The sequence below is a fragment of the Camponotus vicinus genome, unplaced genomic scaffold (assembly GCF_025532165.1).
Source record: "Camponotus vicinus isolate PSW18456_S1 unplaced genomic scaffold, iyCamVici1.0 SCAF_7, whole genome shotgun sequence".
In the NCBI taxonomy this organism is placed as follows: Eukaryota; Metazoa; Arthropoda; class Insecta; order Hymenoptera; family Formicidae; genus Camponotus; species Camponotus vicinus.
The window spans coordinates 14,977,740-14,998,837 of NW_028141979.1; the positions used below are offsets into that span (position 1 = coordinate 14,977,740).

General features: G+C 29.3%; 2 long non-coding RNA genes and 1 pseudogene across 3 annotated transcripts; all 3 read right to left on the bottom strand.

Annotated features, from left to right (window-relative positions):
- Positions 1-916: 916 nt before the first annotated feature.
- Positions 917-7,729, bottom strand: LOC145974525 (uncharacterized). The gene is made up of 4 exons (XR_014439723.1): positions 7,344-7,729; positions 6,978-7,096; positions 1,712-1,826; positions 917-1,485 (listed from the first exon to the last, which is right to left on the bottom strand). It is a non-coding gene; the product is annotated as an uncharacterized LOC145974525 (long non-coding RNA).
- Positions 7,730-9,366: 1,637 nt separating this feature from the next.
- LOC145974524 (uncharacterized) lies at positions 9,367-13,046 on the bottom strand (annotated as a pseudogene). Its single transcript, XR_014439722.1, has 10 exons — positions 12,981-13,046; positions 12,753-12,830; positions 12,527-12,672; positions 12,327-12,417; positions 11,655-12,225; positions 11,310-11,586; positions 10,965-11,143; positions 10,553-10,848; positions 9,775-10,016; positions 9,367-9,450 (listed from the first exon to the last, which is right to left on the bottom strand). The product of XR_014439722.1 is annotated as an uncharacterized LOC145974524 (transcript).
- A 5,485-nt stretch (positions 13,047-18,531) lies between these two features.
- On the bottom strand, positions 18,532-19,919 carry LOC145974456 (uncharacterized). Its single transcript, XR_014439687.1, has 3 exons — positions 19,605-19,919; positions 19,367-19,522; positions 18,532-18,715 (listed from the first exon to the last, which is right to left on the bottom strand). It is a non-coding gene; the product is annotated as an uncharacterized LOC145974456 (long non-coding RNA).
- Positions 19,920-21,098: the final 1,179 nt, after the last annotated feature.

Sequence of the window (21,098 nt, forward strand, 5' to 3'; positions counted from 1 at the left end):
CTTTATTAACTACTTTTTCAGAATTAAAATGTTTCGCACCACAATGTTCGCAATATAAATTCATTTCTCCTATATAATGTTCTACAATATTTTCTAATTGAATAATGTGATGATTAATATCCGTATATCCTTTTTTTAAAGCTCGATTTTTTTCGTACTATCTTATTTGTTTACTTTTATTATTATCATTTATTATATCATTTTGTGATGTTATTTCCTGTAAATTAATATAATTTGCAATCCTATTATCATCTAAGTTTATTAATCTATTTGATGTGTTAGGTATTGAACAAATAGTATTGCTATTTATTGGAGTTTCTATATTTAAGTTATGAACATTTCTAATTATATTAATATCATCGTTAATGTTAAATAACTTTATGTTATTATTTATTATACTAACTTCATTATTATTTTTTATCATAGGAACATTTGTTATGATTGATGTGTTAATTGCTTGTGACGCAGTAGTAACTGTTTCATTTGCTGAATATATTTCTTCTGTAAGTAAAGTAGAAGTTTGAGAATCTACTACTATATTTTTTGAAAAATTTACAGAAGTTTGTGTTATATTTGAGCAAATTTCATCATTTGACAAAGATTGAGAATTTTTCATAAGCGTTTTTCGCTTTGCTTCTCGTCTTTCAGCTTGACATTTTGCCTTTCTTTCTCGTTTGTTACGTTGATATTTCTCTTCTTCTTCAACAGATCGAACTATCTTTCTTCGAGGCATAATTATTATTTAGATAATATCAATTCAAATTAATAATATAATAAAATATAATAAAATATATATAAATTTCAAATAAAAATGATAATAAATCTTTTATTTAATTTTTTGTACATAAAATTCAACTTATAAGTAATAAATAATAAGATAATGAAATAATCAAATAATTAAATAATAAAAGTATAATTAAAATAATTAAAATTTCAATTTAATATCACAATATAAATATACATTAATATAATAATTTAATTTAATAATAATTTAATTTAATATTAATTTCGTTTATATAATTATTATCAAATTAGTTTAATTATATTTCAACTTGACATTAATTTAAAAATCAAAAATAATTGAATACAATAATTTTATAAAAATTAATTTTAAATTTATTTCAACAATTTAAGTCAAAATCAATTTCAATTTAATAATCCAAATTAAAGCCAATTTTAAATTAAATCAAAGCCAATTTCAAATTAAGTCAAAGTCAATTTTAAATCAAGTCAAAGCCAATTTCAAATCGAGTCAAAGCCAATTTCAAATCAAATCAAAGCCAATTTCAATCCAAGTCAAATCCAATTTTAATTCAAGTCAAAGCCAATTTCAATTCAAATTAAGGTCAATTTCAAATTAAATCAAAATTAATTTTAATTCAAGTTAAAGCCAATTTTAATTAAATAATTAAATAAATAAAAATAAAATTCAATTCAATATTATGATTAGCTTATTTTCTACTTTTAACTTATTCCGTTGGATCTCTGAAAAAGAAAATATTAAATATTAATAATTATGTAAATAATTTAATTTTTTTTCTACTTTTACAATATTATAAGATTTGTATATATACATAAAAAATTATAAAATAATTTAAAAAATCTAATTATTTAAAAAAATCGTGTAAAAAGAATTACTTAAAAAAAATATAAAAATCATGTAAAAAGAGAATTGGATATATTAAAATAATTTTAAAAAATATATACAAACCTTTTTGTGTCTCTACTTTTTTCTTTTTTTTTACTTTTCTTTTTTTTCACTTTCTTTTGTTCTTTCTCTCTCTCTCTCTCTCTTTCTTCTCTCTCTCTTTTTATTTCTCTTTAAACTGCAAAAAGTAAATATTTATATGTTTAAATATATAGATATTAGATAAATTTCATTGGAAATTTATAATCTCCATTATGAGTATTGAACATAATGTATTAAAAAATGTTTCAATCTTATTTTGTCAAAATTAAAACAAGAGATGGTTTTAATGAATTTCATAACATAATTAAATTAATTATATGTTATAAAACATAAAAACTATCTTTTATTTCAATTTTGATAAAAAAAATTCGAAAACAAAGCAATTTCAAATTTCAACGTAAGAATGGCAATAACTCGAAAACAACACATTTCTGGATCTATATTTAACAATATCAACTATCTTTCTAGCGTCGTCTATAATAAGTAGAGTAAGCTTGGTGTAAGAAATAAGAGTAGGCGTAAGAAATAAAAATAATTCATTTCGCTTACGCCCTTATTCCAGCTCTCTTAAATCGGAAATAGTTCTCTTAAGAGTAAGAGAACTATTTTCGGTTTAAGAGAACTGAAGTAAGGGCGAAATGCATTATTTTTATATCTTACGCTTACTCTTACTTCTTACGTCAAGCTTATTCCACCTATTGTAGACGACGCTTCTTGTTTTTGGATTCCCATTCATCTCCTGAGCGATTGACCTCGACGCAGGAGACACCCTGATATATATATATATGTATGTATACATACATATACAGGGTGTCCCATTTTAAAAGTTCCACCCTCATAACTTTTCAGGACCAACGTTTGAAGGAAAACGACTCCGATAAAAGTTGTAGGGAACAAAGGGCGCTATCTAATTGTGACCTTGGATTCGACATTAAAGGTCATTTCCAAGGTCATTTGAAGGTCACCTTCAATTTTTTAAATGGAACCCCCTATTTTTTCTTACTTATTCCTGTAGCTTATCTTGAGAGCTTTCCAAAACACTATAATAAAGTATTTCTTCATTGAGTGCTTTTTGAGTTATGAGACTTGAAATAATTTCTAAATTTTACATAAACCATAAAATATCTAGTAAAATATTCATTTTTCGATTCTTACCTTAATACTTTTATGTACAAAATAATGAGAGGAATCAATTGGTGTAAAGAAAACACACAGTTGTTTCGAAGAAAAAATATGTAATTTGCAATTAACAATTACATATTTTTTCTTCGTAACAACTGTGTATTTTCTTTACACCAATTGATTCCTCTCATTATCTTGTACATAAAAGTATTAAGGTAAGATAATCAAAAAATAAATATTTTACAAGATATTTTACGGTTTATGTAAAATTAAGAAATGATTTCAAGCCTCATAACTTGGAAAGTACTTAATGAAAACTAAATTATAGTGTTTTGGAAAGCTTTCGACATAAGCTACAGGAATAAGTAAAAAATAGGGAGTTCCATTTAAAAAATTAAATGTTACCTTCAAATGACCTTGAAAATGACCTTTAATGTCGAATCCAAGGTCACTATTAGATAGCCTCCTTTGTTCCCTACAACTTTTATCCAAGTCGTGTTCCTTCAAACGTTGATCCTGATGAGTTATGAGGGTGGAACTTTTAAAATGGGACATCCTGTATACATATAGAGTATTCCAAAAGTCTGAAAACAGTTGAATATTTCATAAACTATGCATGTTAGAAAAAAATCTTTCAGACATAACTTGTAGAGCTTTAAATGGCGTATTACATAGTAATATTAATATAACCTTGAATAGCACCATCAAGATCACGAAAAAATTATTTTGAATTTTTTAAATGGAAACCCCTACATTTTATTGCATATTTTTGTAGCTTATCTTGAGAGCTTTCCAAAACACTATAATACATTACTCAAAAAAATTAGGGGAACACTTTAAAAATTGCAAAAGTTGATGATTTTCAAGAAGTCATATCTTCGCTTAGGGAGGTCGTAGAACAATATTCTTGGGCATATTTTAATGGATGAAGCCTCTACTTTAAAGAGGGTAAGATCGCATTATTCATCTCATCGAACTATGTTTCGTGTGAACTCCAAAATCAGATCGTGAAAAAATTCTGAAAATTTCATGACTTTGTAGTCGTCTTTGTAGCAGGGATGAAACCAAAAATATCACCACATTAGCTTTAAAGTGGGAAGCTTTCCCTTTAAAATGCTGCTAAGAACATTGTTCTATCATATCTAGGAGCCGAGTTATCGCGTTTTCAAATAACCTTGCGTTTTGCATAATTTTGAGCAATACCGCCGACATTCGCGTTATAACTCGGCTCCTAACTACAATAGAACAATGTTCTTGACGACATTTTAAAGGAAAAGCTTCCTACTTTAAAGCTAATGTAGTGGCATTTTTGGTTTCCATCCTTGTTTTATCCGTGGACGACTATAAAGTCATGAAATTTTCAGAATTTTTTCACGATCTGATTTTGGAGCTCACACGAAACATAGTTCGATGAAACGAATAATGCGACCTTACTCTCTTTAAAGTAGAGGCTTCACCTATTAAAATGCGCCTAGGAACATTGTCCTACGACCTCCCTAAGCAGAGATATGACTTCTTGAAAATCATCAAATTTTGCAATTTTTAAAGTGCTCCCCTAATTTTTTTGAGTAGTATATTTTTATCTTAAGTAAGTACTTTTTGAGTTATAGTACTTGAAGTTTACAGTATTTTGACATAAAATATAAAATATTTAGTTTTTGGTAATCTTACCTTAATACTTTTATGTACAGAATAATAAGATCAATTAATTGGTGTGAAGAAAATACATAATTGATTAAAAAAAAAATATGTTGCAAATTATGTAATTTTTTTTTTAAAGCAATTATATTTTCTTTACATCATTTGATTGGTTTCGTTATTCTATGCATAAAAGTATTAAGGTAAGATTACAAAAAACTAAATATTTTATATTTTATATCAAAATACTGTAAACTTCAAATCTTATAACTCAAAAAATACTTAAGAGAAAAATATTTTATTATAGTTTTTAGAAAGCTCTCGAGATAAGCTACAAGAATATGCAAATAAAAGTACAGGGGATTTTCATTAAAAAAATTCAAAGCAATTTTTTCGTGATCTTGATGGTGCTATTCAAGGTTACATTAATATTACTATATAATGTGCCATTTAAAGCCCTACAAGTTATGTCTGAAAGATTTTTTCTAACATGTATATAGTTTATGAAATATTCGACTGTTTTCAGACTTTTGGGACATCCTTTGTATACAAATATACATATATATATATATATATATATATATATATATATACATATATAGGATATTTTATTTAACTCTTACACTTCAAATATTAACTATTTTATTTTTAATTGTACAACAAAATATTTTAAATAAAAATTATTTGATTTGAAAGGGGATAAAAGACGCCACTACTGACATTTTTTCAAAAGGCTTTTTTTCAAAGTGATTTAAAGGTTATTTATGTTTTTTTAAATGAGACTACTATATTTTTTTAATATAAATCAATTTTAAGCAATATTTTGTATAAAAGTTATAGGAGCAGAATGGCCAAAAAGTGAATAGTTTACGAGATACTTTAGACATAATTTTACGTAAATTATGCAATATCTCGTAAAATATTCATTTTCCTATTATTTCACCTTAATACTTTTATACACAAAATAATGAGAGAAATCGATTGATGTAAAAAAATCATCTATAGTTATTAAAAAAAAATATGTAGTTGATGGTTATGTATAAATTATATATTTTTTTAAAACAACTATGTGTTTTCTTTGCACCAATCGATTCCTCTCGTTATTTTGTGCATAAAAGTATTAAAAGATAAGATTGGAAAATGAATATTTTATGAGATATTTCATAATTTACGTAAGATTATGTCAAATTAAAATATAAAATATCTCGTAAACTATTCATTTTTTAGTCATTTTACCCTTATAACTTTTTACACAGAATGTTACGTAGAATCAATTTATATATAAAAATATAGTAATTTTATTTAAATAAACATAATTAACATTGATCTTTTAAAAAAATATTAGTAGCGACATCTTCTGTTCCCCTTCAAGTCAAACAACTTTTATTTGAAACATTTTGTTATACAATCAAAAATAAAAAAATTATTTAAGGTGTAAGAGATAAATGAAACATCTTATATACATATACAAGGTGGCTTATTTTAATTTATCCATTTAAATATTTTAGAAAGTATGAAAGATACGAAAAAATGTTTCATACAAATTTTTTAACTTCGAGAGGAACATAAGATAAAATTATTGGTTTGACTTTAGACAGTCGTTTGAAGATTACAAAGTCTCCTTCAATTTCTTAAATGGAAATGCATATTTTTTAATGCACATTCTTGTAGCTTATCTCAAGAGCTTTCCAAAATACTATAAGAAAGTATTTTTCTCTTAAATATTTTTTAAGTTATAAAGTTTAAAGTTAACAATTTTTTGACATAAAATTGTAAAATATCTTGTAAAATATTCAGTTTTCAGTAATGTTACCTTAATACTTTTATGCATGGAATAATGGGATTAATCAATTGATGCAAAGAAAACATATAGTTGCTTAAAAAAAATATGTAATTTGAAACATACAGCTGCGTAATTTTTCTTAAAAAAGTAACTATGTGTTTTCTTTATACCAATTGATTGGTCTTATTATTCCAAGCATAAAAGTATAAGGTAAGATTACTAAAAACTGAATATTTTACAAGATATTTTATATTTTATGTCAAAAAATTATTAACTTCAAACTTTATAACTTAAAAAATATTTGAGAGAAAAATACTTTCTTATAGTGTTTTGGAAAGCTCTCGAGATAAGTTACAAGAATATGCGATAAAAAATGGGAATTTATAATTAAGAAATTGAAGGTGACCTTTATGTAACTCTCAAATGACTATCCAAGGTCAAATTTTTGCCATCATTGTCCCCCTTTAAGTCAAACAACTTTTATTTGAAACATTTTTTTGTACGATCAAAAATAAAAAAGTTATTGGGGTGGGTAACTTAAAATGACTCACCACCCTGTATACATTGCAGTGTCCCATTCTAATTTCCGCAAGCAAATATCTTGAAAAACATAAAACATACGAAAAATGTTTCAAATAAAAATTGTATGGTTTCAAGGGGGACTTAAGATAATGATAAAAATTTAACTTTTCTTTTATTTTTCGTGTTTACTACTGAGCCGAGCATCTGTATTAGTATACTTGCTTCGCGCTGCCAAGATGAGTCGAGCCTATTAGAACGGATGCCAAGATGAGTCGAGCCTATTAGAACGGATATGGTATACATGATATACTTTTTTTCTTTTTTGCAATTGTGCTTCTTGCCTGTGCGTGAAGAAATTTAATATTATAATTAAAGATTTTATAATAGAAATTGTATGCTACATTCTTAATATTTAATTTTTAACACGTATTTAATTATCTAATGTATTTAATGAAAAAAGTTGTACATATAAGTTGTAATATATAAAAGTTAATTTGTATTTTTTTATTAGTTAACAATAGAAATAAAAATTAATTTTAATTTAACAATAAAAAATATTAATTTTAATTTAATATTCTACACACTTACTCTTGTATAAATTTGCAGAAGTTTTAAAGCGCAACACTTTTTTTAACCTCGTACAATATAACACAAACTGTCATATCACATAACAAAACACATCATTTCGTGAAGCTTACCGCATAACTCAATAAATTTTATACATTCAAGATTTCATTATTATTTTTAAAAGAAAGAGAAAACTTGAATATTGATAGAACGATGAATTAATGTAAATACATTAAATACATTATCTTTTCTTTTAGCGTTTCACATACATATAATTTATCGAATAATTACACACAACAAACGAGGACTTGAATTATGCAAAAAAAGTCAAAAGTGAAGTGATCGGAATTGAGAATTAATGTAAATAATATAAATAAAAAATATAAATAAATAAATAATATTATTATATTTTATATAATATTTTTATTTATAATAATATAATATATTATTTATTGTATAAATAAATAATAATATAATTATAATATTTTTTGTTTATTTATAGTAATATAATATGTAATTTATCAATTATCTTTTTTTTTAATAATTAATAAAGTTTAAAGAAAATTACATATCAAATAATTAAGAGCATCAGAAAGCTAAAACAATGTTCTTTTTACATTATAAAATATAAAAGAGTAATTTTCTATTCATTTTGTAATGTTCTTCCATAAAATCTGACATTTTTAAAATATGAACTAAAGGATAGGATTTCTATTGACATGCACTTTTCATATTATTAGAAGATTTCTATTTATTTTTTTTTTATCTCCCTTATCTTACAGTATAACTAAGAACTATATACATACAACTGAATATTTTATAAAATAATATTTTGTATTTAACACAAAAATATTAAATATTATTAAATAGATACATTTATTGGTTATATATTATTAAATAGATACATTTATTGGTTATATATTTATCTAGTAAAAAAAATAATTATAATACTAAAAGCGCATGTCAATAGAAATCCTATCCTTTAGCTCATATTTTAAAAATGTCAGATTTTATGGAAGAACATTACAAAATGAATAGAAAATTACTCTTTTATATTTTATAATTTAAAAAGAACATTGTTTTAGCTTTCCGATGCTCTTAATTATTTGATATGTAATTTTCTTTAAACTTTATTAATTATTAAAAAAAAAGATAATTGATGATACGTACATTAGCGAGATTCGGTGTGAGTGTAGATTCTAAATCTGTGTTGTTGAAAGATCAGTGCTGATAGCAGCGCTACTATTTCTGCTGATTGTAAAACTGTTAACACATTTTTGAGAACCAGCTCTGTTATCAGCAATTCGTTACTACCCATTTGTAACGCGACTCTTCCTTTTAAAGCAACTACAAATCAATATTAATTGTGTTAGAAAGAAATATTATTCACATGCCGATATATTTAAAACAAGTTTACTATTGCTGTCGAGTTTTCTACAATATCTGCCACTTTAAAATCCTCACGCTCGAAAACATCGGGTTTCAACAGAACTCCAATCACTATACCACTATAAGTGTCATGGAAGAATAAGGCATAATCATTGTAATCCTGGAGAAATAAAAGAAAAATAAATGTAGAATACAAAAAATGATTTAGATATAGCAGTAGCGTCAATCATGATAATACAAATATATAATTTTTTTTCTTTTTTTGTTTTTAAAGCGTGTATAAACCCATTCATACAATTTAACAATACAATCGCTTGTTAATTATTTCAAATACTAACTCTTAGATCTTTCAGAAAACATTGCACAGGATCAAAGTCTATGACTGGAATTTTTTTAAGTGAATGCGCTTTATACGGATGCAGATCAATTATTTCCACATTATTGGATACATCGACCGCCTGCAGTTTTCTAGGATTCATATTTGACTTCAGATATAACAAACAATCATATTCCTGCAATGAAGGACGAAATATAGGTTTTATATCTATATTATCGAACAATAGATTGTGAAATAATCTTAATGATACCTTCGCGAGTGCACTCATACGATTTAAAATCAACTGAGGTGGCGCTCTCCTTGTCCGCAAGGATTTCTGTTGATCATAAGAGATAGATATGAATAAGGGTGGTAACGAAGTGCGAGTTGTATCAAATAATGTTTCTACGGCGGAGATTTCATCTGGAAAAAAATTAATGTAATATATTAATATATATATATATATTATGTAAATAAGCTCAAAAGTAATTACACATAGATAAATTTGGAATAAAAGAGATTGCATTTCTGTTTATCTTTTTATATATCTGAATATATATAATAAATAATAGAATAATAAATAGAATATATAATAAATTTTCCGGGTAAAAAAAGAAAAAGAGAAAAATTTATCAATTATTTCAGTAATTTAATTAATTATTTAAGTAATTATTTTATAATGATTCATTTGCAAAAATTTTTACAGTAATGAAAAATTGGAAATATATCAAAACTTAGTCATTTCACCATTGAAATTAATGATGACAGGATCAGTATTCCAATGAGATCTTGCAACAACTTCTAGAAATCGTAGAAATGCCACTTGCGGCATCTGAGCTAATTTATAAGGTTCTGGCATTAAATATATTGACGCCATAAGCAATTCAATTACAACTTCCGATACGTGAGTGTCATCTAACAATTGTGCTGATAACCATCGTTTTGCCAAACGGCAAGCAGGACCGAATGACGGTTGTTGAGAATACAATCTATGAAAATGAAAATTGAAGATACATATCACAGAATGTCTATTTCGAATCTTATAAAAAATTTGTTGAACAGTCTCTCTCTGATCTTTTAGATATTTTTGTTAAAAATTTTAGGTAAAAAGAGAGAATATCCTAAAGATTTTTTTAGTACGATTTTCTAAAATAAGTTTATTATTGTACATATTTTCTATATTTGTATATGTTTTTCAATTTCTACGAAGGAAAAACAGAAAATTATAAGTTTCAAGTGTTAGATTTGTAAATATACCGAAAAAAATTGAACAACTTTTGTAAAATAAGCATTTTTCACATTCATAAAATTTTTACCTTTTTCACTACAAATTGTCATATTCACACACACAATATATCTTGTTAAGACATTAAATATATAAACAAAAATATATAATTATAATATATTATATTTTAAACATATAAGTCACACTTGGCTTGCCAACTATTTACGATGTGAAAATAAAAAATTATTAAAAAGAGAGAATTTTTTAAAATGTCTTTTAGACATTTAAATTATTTTATACTTCGCGTTTGATTGCAGTCGAGGCTTCTTCCATTTTTTCTTTCAAAATCGGATCACTTATAGTCGCAGCCGCATCTTTAACATCTCTCAAGGTTTCGCCGAGTTGCTGTATGTATCGAACGATAATTCCCTCTTGAACATTCGTCATTTTCATGATCTCCGCGAACGATTTAGCTTGCGCCCATTCGTAGACAGAACTTCCACCAAACCGAAATTTAATGGCGGTATAGTCGACAATTGATATTGCTGCTCTAAACGTTCCAATTCCGCATGCACCTTGTTCATTATCTCACAATCCTGGAAAAAAAGAACATTGTTTTAGCTTTCCGATGCTCTTAATTATTCGATATGTAATTTTCTTTAAACTTTATTAATTATTTATTCCAAAAAAAAAGACAATTGATGACATGTACATTAGCAAGATTCGGTGTGAGTGTAGATTCTGAATCTGTGCATTGTTGAAAGATCAGTGTTGATAGCAGCGCTACTATTTCTGCTGGTTGTAAAACTGTTAACACATTCTTGAGAACCAGCTCCGTTATCAGCAATTCGTTACTACCCATTTGCAACGCGACTCTTCCTTTTAAAGCAACTGCAAATCAATATTAATTGTGTTAGAAAGAAATATTATTCACATGCAATGCTATTACATATATAGAAATACTTTTATCATAATAAACCTCTTTCATTGCTATCTATATTTTTCAATTGTTTGAGCAATGCCACCATATTCAGATAATCTAGATACAGTGCCATACCTTCATCGTTAAGTTTAAGCCGGAGTTGCCGTTTTTTATCTTCGAGTTGATTTCGCATACAGGTCTAAACTGTTCTTCGAAATTTGGTATTTCTATACATCTCATGTCGTTAAGCTTGACTTTTAACTTGTCTCTATGCTTTATTCTTAATTGAAAATTGCTTTTCGATATAGGTTCGACATAAGGACATAAAATTTGAGCATTGGCAGCAGCATTAAATGATAAAGAAGTTAATTCTTGAGCCACCATTTGACAAGTCTGCCCTGGTGGGTCGTTTCTAGAGAAAGGAAATAGCAAATGAATAAGATATAAAAATTTTTGCTGCTTTGTTATATTAATTCTTACTTAAATCATGAGATTTGCCGCTTTTCCCAATCATTCAGCACTAAAGAGCAATCGACTTTTATCTGGCACTTGGTTATTTTCAATATATGCCATGAGTACAAAGTTAACTCGTGCGCTGCATTAGTGCTCGGAACAAATAGCCTTTTCTTCGTTAAGCCAATAATTTCGCATCATTTTTCGTACATCTGAGGACTCTTGAATTCAGCAGCTTTGGAGTTGGATGCATCCGCATTCTTGAGTATCAATACTCAAGTTGACAACAAGTATTGAGTAGAACTTTTATGATGCACGACTTGCAGTAATAAACCTAATTTGTTGTAATGATTCGCGTATGATATTAACAAGACTCTGCCTTCGGTCAAAGCTTTTGCTGATTTTTTAAATTCGAACAAACAGGGATTTAAAAATTTAACGTCTTCCAGATATTCAACTGCAACTTGATAAAACACAGAGAGCTTCTTTTGTATCTCAGTCAAAGTAGGTAGATTTGATAATTCTCGCTCGACTTTTTGTAACTCGCTGTTTTACTGTTTCTCAATTGTTGTATTACATAGGATAAATCTCTGTATACCTGATAACAGATAAAACAATCTTAAATACTCTTAAATAAAAAAGTGTAACATTGAAACATAATAACCAAAAACATAAATTGCTCACTAAAAAGATTTTTACCTGCTTGTCTTTCATCAGTTTCTCATCTCCAGAAGTCCACAGTCTCCAGGAATCATTATCAATAATATATCAGCAACTAAAATTGCACCATCTGGATCCACACCAAAATTTATTTTCATATCTATCGAAGCACTATATACAGCGCAAACTCACTCAAAAATCTCAAAAATAACAAGAGTAATATGTTTCATAATATCCACTTTTATTTTTTGTTATTTCCTTATGCCATCCATTACGAAACCTGCAGAAACGATTTGTTCATCGAACTACTGTGGATTATGATTAGCATCATCTTTAAAGAATGTTTCCTGCAGAGGTGAGTTGAAACTATAACCCTCTGGCATTCCTGTAAAATGTACAATTATACATGAATGTCTTATCTATTCTGACATACTCCTAGATTTGTTAATGGCAAAAGAACAGTACCAAAAATCAAATCCTCTTGGAAAGAGGAAAGCACAAAAATTGCGAACTGATGCGAACAAAGGACTCGTACATGTAATCCTGTAAAATGTACAATTATACATGAATATCTTATCTATTCTGACATACTCCTAGATTTGTTAATGGCAAAAGAACAGTATCAAAAATCAAATCCTCTTGGAAAGAGGAAAGCACAAAAATTGCGAACTGATGCGAATAAAGGACTCGTACACGTAATATACAAACGTCCGATCCCGTCCAAGGCCTGGCACCGTCGCCATTATACATATACAGGGTGTCCCATATTAAGTGTCCACCCCAAATATCTCTCTCATTTTTGATTTTAGAGAAAAATGGTTCAGACATGTTTTGTATGGTTTCGAGGGGGCCATAAGACGGTGCCATTGATTTGACCTTGAAGAGTCATTTGAAGGTCACGTGAAGGTCACTTCAATTTTTTTAAATGGAACACCCTATATATTTTTACACATTCTTGTAGCCGACCTCGAGAGCTTTCCAAAACACTATAATTAAGTACCTTTTCGTTAAGTACTTTTTGAGTTATTAGGCTTGAAATAATTTCTTAATTTTACATAAACCGTAAAATATCTTGTAAAATATTCATTTTTCGATTATCTTACCATAATACTTTTACGTACAAAATAATGAGAGGAATCAATTGGTGTAAAGAAAACACATAGTTGTTTTGAAGAAAAAATATGGAATTCTTAATTGCAAATTACATATTTTTTCTTCAAAACAACTATGTGTTTTCTTTACACGAATTGATTCCTCTCATTATTTTGTACGTAAAAGTACTAAGGTAAGATAATCGAAAAATGAATATTTTACAAGATATTTTACGGTTTATGTAAAATTAAGAAATTATTTCAAGCCTCATAACTCAAAAAGTACTTAACGAAAAGGTACTTAATTATAGTGTTTTGGAAAGCTCTCGAGATAAGCTACAAGAATGTGTAAAAATATATAGGGTGTTCCATTTTAAAAAATTGAAGTGACCTTCACGTGACCTTCAAATGACTTTTCAAGGTCAAACCAATGGTACCATTTTATGGCCCCCTCGAAACCATACAAAACATGTCTGAACCATTTTTCTCTAAAATCAAAAATGAGAGAGATATTTGGGGTGGACACTTAAAATGGGACACCTGTATATACAGGGTGAGCCATTTTAATTAACGCACGCAAGTATTTCGGAAACAAAGCATTTTAGAGAAAAATATTTCAGACAAAAGTTGTTTGGTTTCGAGGGGGCCATAAGATGGTATCATTGGTTTGACCTTGAAGAGTTATTTGAAGGTCACATGAAGGTCACCTTCAATTTCTTAAATGGAACCTACTATTTGTCATTGCATATTCTTGTAGCTTATCTCGATAGCTTTCCAAAACACTATAATTAAGTACCTTTTCGTTAAGTACTTTTTGAGTTACGAGGCTTGAAATAATTTCTTAATTTTACATAAACCGTAAAATATCTTGTAAAATATTCATTTTTCGATTATCTTATCTTAATACTTTTGCGTACAAAATAATGAGAGGAATCAACTGGTGTAAAAAAAACACATAGTTGTTTTGAAGAAAAAATATGTAATTTGCAATTAACAATTCCATATTTTTTCTTAAAAACAACTATGTGTTTTCTTTACACCAATTGATTCCTCTCATTATTTTGTACATAAAAGTATTAAGGTAAGATAATCGAAAAATGAATATTTTACAAAGTACTTTTTGAGTTATGAGGCTTGAAATAATTTCTTAATTTTACATAAACCGTAAAATATCTTGTAAAATATTCATTTTTCGATTACCTTACCTTAATAGTTTTATGTACAAAATAATGAGAGGAATCAATTGGTGTAAAGAAAACACATAGTTGTTTCGAAGAAAAAATATGTAATTTGCAATTAACAATTCCATATTTTTTCTTAAAAACAACTATGTGTTTTCTTTACACCAATTGATTCCTCTCATTATTTTGTACATAAAAGTATTAAGGTAAGATAATCGAAAAATGAATATTTTACAAGATATTTTACGGTTTATGTAAAATTAAGAAATTATTTCAAGCATCATAACTCAAAAAGTACTTAACGGAAAGGTACTTAATTATAGTGTTTTGGAAAGCTCTCGAAATAAGCTACAAGAATGTACAAAAATATATAGGGTATTCCATTTAAAAAAATTGAAGTGACCTTCACGTGACCTTCAAATGACTCTTCAAGGTCAAACCAATGATACCATCTTATGGCCCCCTCGAAACCATACAACTTTTGTCTAAAACATTTTTCTCTATCTTGCTTATTTTTCGAGTTATTTGGCTGCCTAAGTTAAAATGGGTCACCCTGTATACTTACTTTCTTTCATTCATCATTGCTTCATTCTATCCTTCCTATTTATAAATTTGCCTTCGTTTATAAATATTTTCTACTAAATCTTGCGTGACACGGCACAAGCTCTTAAGAAATATTAACACCGCGATCACCACAACATTTAACCTTTATCACTGTTAAACTGACACGATACGAACTGTCATTATCATAACCGCGATCAAGTTCGCCTCGTACCTCGAATCGACCGCCAATCACATACGCGGAAAAGCGGCAACAATACGAACGATATAACAGGCACTTCAGGGTACAAATGACTTTTTTTATAGTAGATTTATGAAAAATAATTTTTCTTGTATAAGTTTTTCAATGTTTTTTATTCAAGGAAAACATAAATCTTCTCAAGTTTCCAATGCTAGATTTGTAAAGAAACTGAATATATAACTTTAAGATAAGCGTTTTTCACTTGCATAAAATTTTCATTTTATTATTATTCAAAACAATAAAAAATATGCACTGTAAATTTAATATTTGAGACATTAAATATATAGAGAGATAAATATATATATTTTAAATTGTAACGTGCGGTTTTCGTACCGCGGAATCTCTAAATTCGGATAGCCGTCGGATCCAGGTGGCGGAGATAATAACGATTTCCGTGTGTATGTGTAATAAATGTATTTATTAATTCTCTGTGTGTGTGGTGGTTTACAAAGTGTGAGCGTGGGTGTGTGAATGTGTAGTTGTATGCGAGCTTGTGTGTTTACAATGTCTGAGTGTGTGTGTGCGTGTGTGTGCGGGCGCGCGTATCGGTACGTATGCGGAGCGAGCTATAATCGATAAACGCGGGCCGAGGATCTACGGGATTCCGGCGTGAATAATTGCCGCGCTTGTAATCGGTGGAAGTTCCCCTTAACTGTGAGTTCGCGAGATGCACTTCGTCCGTGGACGTGTCACGAATCTTGCGTGATGTTGATTCGCACAATTAGCGGCGCGGAAATAAATGATAGCAATACAATAAATGCGTGCAATAAACGGTTGCACGTCTATCGGTACGGCGCGCTCGGGTTTTTTTATAACGCGAAACGTCTGGCGTGTTTTTGTCGCGTTTCTTAGTGCGGTTCTTATCGCTCAGCTGTTCGGGATTTAAATCCGGTTATTTAAATTCGACGCTAATATTTCCCCTGATGGATTGCGGGTTTCGGAAGGCGTCGCGACGCTAGCAAGCGTCGGAGGCGGCTCAAGTTCCACCCCCCCCGAGATAGGTGCGACTCCTAATATTTGGATCTGGATTCGGAGGCGATTTCGAAGGCGCCGATATCAATCGGTAGAGGCAGCGTTCGCACTACCTTCTGGCCTTTTTATTCTCGCAAGGATTTCTCGTGGTTGCTTTGCTTGCCGTCAGACTAGCTCAGCTGCTCGAGGGAGATCGGAAGGATCTGTCCGTATGTGCCGCCGAGAGCCCGTTTTATACTCGGTTAATTGCCTGCGTCGGCGTAATCGGTAATTACTCCCACCGAGCGGCGGTAAAAATATCGGAGCGGTTCGGGTCCGCCCGGGGGAGTTCGGGGTGCCGAGCGCGGGTTCTCAACTGTCGGCTCCCGACGGCAGTGTCGCGATAATCGGTTATCGTACTTCCTACCCGGTTGTTTCCTAAGTTATTAAAAAATGGGCGCACAGCGCCTCTGCCCATGCCCGACCGGTGTTCGTCGGGCAGCAGCTTCCGGCTGGTGTTCGCCGGGAAACGATGCATTCGGGGGTGCATCGTTACAAAATAATAATAATTCACTTGTCTTATCGACTATATACAATATAAGAGCAAAATTATCAAAGAGAGAATTTTTTAAAAACTCCCCGAGTTTCAATAAAATTCCTTGATTTTTCTAGGTATAAAAGAATCTCTGTGAATTTCAGATTTCTTCAGAGTAGACATCCTGTTACAAATATTGACGCGGCGATAATTTAATTTGAGATCAAAGATCTCTCGATCTATCTTTTGGAATAGAGAGAAAGCGCGGACTTCTGTGCGTGAGTAAAGAATCCACGCTTCTGTTTAACCTTTAGAGGGCCGGCATTTGAGGTACCAAATTCTCCAAAGAAAATTGATAAAAAGTGTATCTTATATTGCATATTTATCATATACAAAGTACCGATCACGGAGTGAGCCACTATAGTGGTTTTCCGGCCCTCTAAAGGTTAATAGTCGGACAGTAACTTATTCCGGTTCTTGATTTAAATATCGCATATAGATGCGTCCGCATCAGCCGCGTGTTAGTGCTTCTAAGCTCAGTTATTACTGAAACTACTGTAATCAGTGCTAATATGCAGACCGGTCGGTACTAAGAATTAACAATTTCCGCTAACCTGGGACTCTCCCAGTACTAACTTTGCGCACGTTGCAACCTGCAACACCGCGTGGTGAATCAATAAAATTGTAAATAGTGTACCCTAATTAAAAAAAGCAGTAGAAGAAGCTATTTATCGCGATAATTATGCAAACGCATATCGAAGTGCATGATTAAATTCTTGTAATAGATTGCAAAGTGTAATGTATAATAATGATGTATCGCATTCTTTTACGCGTTGTAAAAACAAGATTACTCTATCGATGTCAGCTTTAATCGCAATCTAGGAGAAAGAGAAATTGTAGATTACGAACTAATTACAACATACACGAGAAAGGTGTCAAAGTCGAACATATAATATCTTGTTTTCGTCCTCATTTTTAGCTAGAAGTTTAAAAATTTGTATCCATAGATATTTACTAGATTATTCCCTATAAAATTTTGATTCAAACTTTTTTTTCAAACAAGTATAAATAATCCTCCTAAACAAAAAAATTGAAAAATTTTCTAAACCTGAAATTTTCATTTAAAATATTATAGACACATAATAAATAGAGAAATATCGTAATCAGAGAGAAAGAGAGAAGAGGTGTCTTCACCTCTTACAAAAAAAATTTTAAACTTATATTTTCAACTTGCACATTTGTCTTCTCGGTAATAAAAAATGAAAAGTAATACGTAGTCATCAACAAGGAAACAGGATGTCTTAATAAGCGAAAATTCTTTCTCCGGTGCTCATTCATGTTGCGGCGTTACAAAAAAAATTTTAAACTTATATTTTCAACTTGCACATTTGTCCTCTCGGTAATAAAAAATAAAAAGTAATACGTAGTCATCAACAAGGAAACAGGATGTCTTAATAAGCGAAAATTCTTTCTCCGGTGCTCATTCATAATAGGCTTTGCCGTTTTTTCGCTATTTTAATCTTCATATAAATAACAGATCATCGCGCATAAATATACGTAGGAAAGAGAATTTTATGGAGTTCAGATTATATCGATTCGCATCACTTGCCGTTTAATACGCGTTGAATGATACTGCTCATTTGCAGCTGCCTACTTGTACGAGACTCCCGTTTAAATACCTGGTGTATCTCCTTTCCATCGTCAAGGAGCTGGATGGAATCCCCGTTCGTGGACAAGTGACATCAACGGTATATGCTGCCTACAATCACGTACGTCGTTTTGCTCGATGACATCGTTGCGCTCGTCGAGCTGTTGAGACAACTGTTACCCCCTGTGTTTACTTGCGTGCCGCAATATGTTTATATGTTCTGTAAACAATTGAAACAAAGCAGCACGTATTGCTTCGAAAAGATCGCTTAAAGAATATATGTATGTTTTATTATGTATGACGTATGACTTTTATGGATAAATATATGAGTGATGTAAAAAACTTATATTAATATAAATATACATATACATATAAATTTTATTGCAAGCTCCACAAGCTTGCAATTAAATTTATTTGTACGAGGGAATGATTGATAGGCAAATGATCGAAGGATTTAAAAAGAGTTTTTATTCAAAATATAGTTTCTCTATGATTTATAAAACGAAAAAATAATTATACGATAAAGTGCATATTTATTCGCGACGTTTTATTATGAAATAGAAAAGATTTTATTATAAATAAAATTTTATAATTTATACTCACAGAGAGACTGTATTCTGAATAAAACGCCTTAAATCGTTCGATCATTTCGACTATCAATCATTTTCTCGTAAAAACAAATATAAATTTCTCGTAATATAATTTTCTCGTAAAAACAAATATAAATTTTTTGATAAATAATATTTGTAAAATGACCGCTGCTCCAATTTGCAACATTTTGTACATAAATGAAGTTTGTTAAGGACTAATAATTTATTAATATAATAAGCATTAAATTTTAAAACTATTATGTAAAATAAATTCATTTTACTTGAGAGGACTTAATGGAATCGAAGGTTGCCAAGGTAGAAGAATTTAACCATCTGCGATGGTTAATGGACTATTCTTAATGTACGAACGACAGAGGAATAATAATAATCTTTTCGTCTTTCTACGCCTCGGTCCTTATCCCCTGCCCTACTTGATCCTTTGTTGAAAGAACAAGTATAAAAGACACTTTGCATTACCAAATATGTAAAGGTCAACGCGTCGCTACTTTTTGCACTTACATGTTTACATCTGACTAACTTCATCTCCGAGTCAAATATTATTTTGAAACGTCAACAGCGCCTCATTCCTAAAATTATTTATAATTCTTATACGTATTATCAACGGTAAAAATGGTGTTCGACACAATTGGGATTTGCTTTACCGACTGCAGATAATCTTTAACGAGAGAAATGCCGGTGAAAAGAAACCATCACGCTAACAATAAGAATTAACAAAAGGAATTTCTTTCCTCGATACGTTGACTTTTATTATATAGTACGTTTTATGTGTGTTTTGCATTGTGAGCTCATATAAATTTTTTCAAAATGCTACACGTCTATATAATTGTTAACTGCGATAATTTCTTTTTTAATATTAATTTTCTTTGATCCGTCATATTAAGCCAAAATATTTTTATACTGAGTTTTACTAAATATGTTATATATGTTTTAGAATAAAAATATATTTTTTCAATTTATACTATCGAACGATGATATAAAAAAATAATCCGTCTGAAAATATAATGTAGAATAGAAAAAAAATTCGCATAATTTTTTGCTTTGCTATCGTAATTTAATATTATTGCAATGAGAGAACAAAAAATTTCGTTATGTTTAGATTTCTTTCTCATGTTACAGCTCTGAAACCTGGTATAAAAAACAGCAGTATGAAATACATTTGCATTATTCTGTTGAGCATTAATTTATCTAAATATTAATATATATATATATATATATATATATATATATATATAACATTTTTTCTTGTTTTATCTATAAAATGAGAAATATTCGAAGAATTATTGATAAACTTTTACAGCAAAATTGATGCGAATAGAAATAATAAAAAATAAAGCTTGCATTATGATCTTGGCCTTTTCTTCTTTCTTCAACTTTCTTTAAAATGTAATGAAAAAAAATATCTTTGATTATTTTAATGGATTTTAAAAGACTCGAGAGTATTATATAATTTTAATAACACATGAAAGTGTTTAATGATTAAGAAATCTTTTAAGTAAGATAGTACAGAATAATATTTTTTGCTACTGGAAAGGAGTATGCGACAATATCGGTATGATATGGTTCTCGACAAGATGGCCGACTATCAAGCCGAAAATATATAGGATGTCTACTCCAAATTTAGATCAGTATATAGAATTATACCAGATGCGAAACGCTGATTGCGGGACAGTTCCATCGGTTTTTCCTCTCAATAGTACGAGAAATTTCTATTGAACAAAGACTTCAGCTTGTTCGTTCAATCTAACTGCAAGTGCATTGCATCGCATTGAGAGAATGAGAGAGTATAATTGTTGATATGTGCTTATATAGCTAGCATTCAGGTGAAACTAGTGGAATTTTTAGTGCATGAACATTATTTCTACTCTCTCTGCTCTCACAAGGTTTAACTCGATAAAATTCATAATATTACAAAAAATAATTCAATTAAATCACGCATGGTGTTATAAATATACAGTATAAAAACATATCGGAAAATAGAAATTAACAATTACT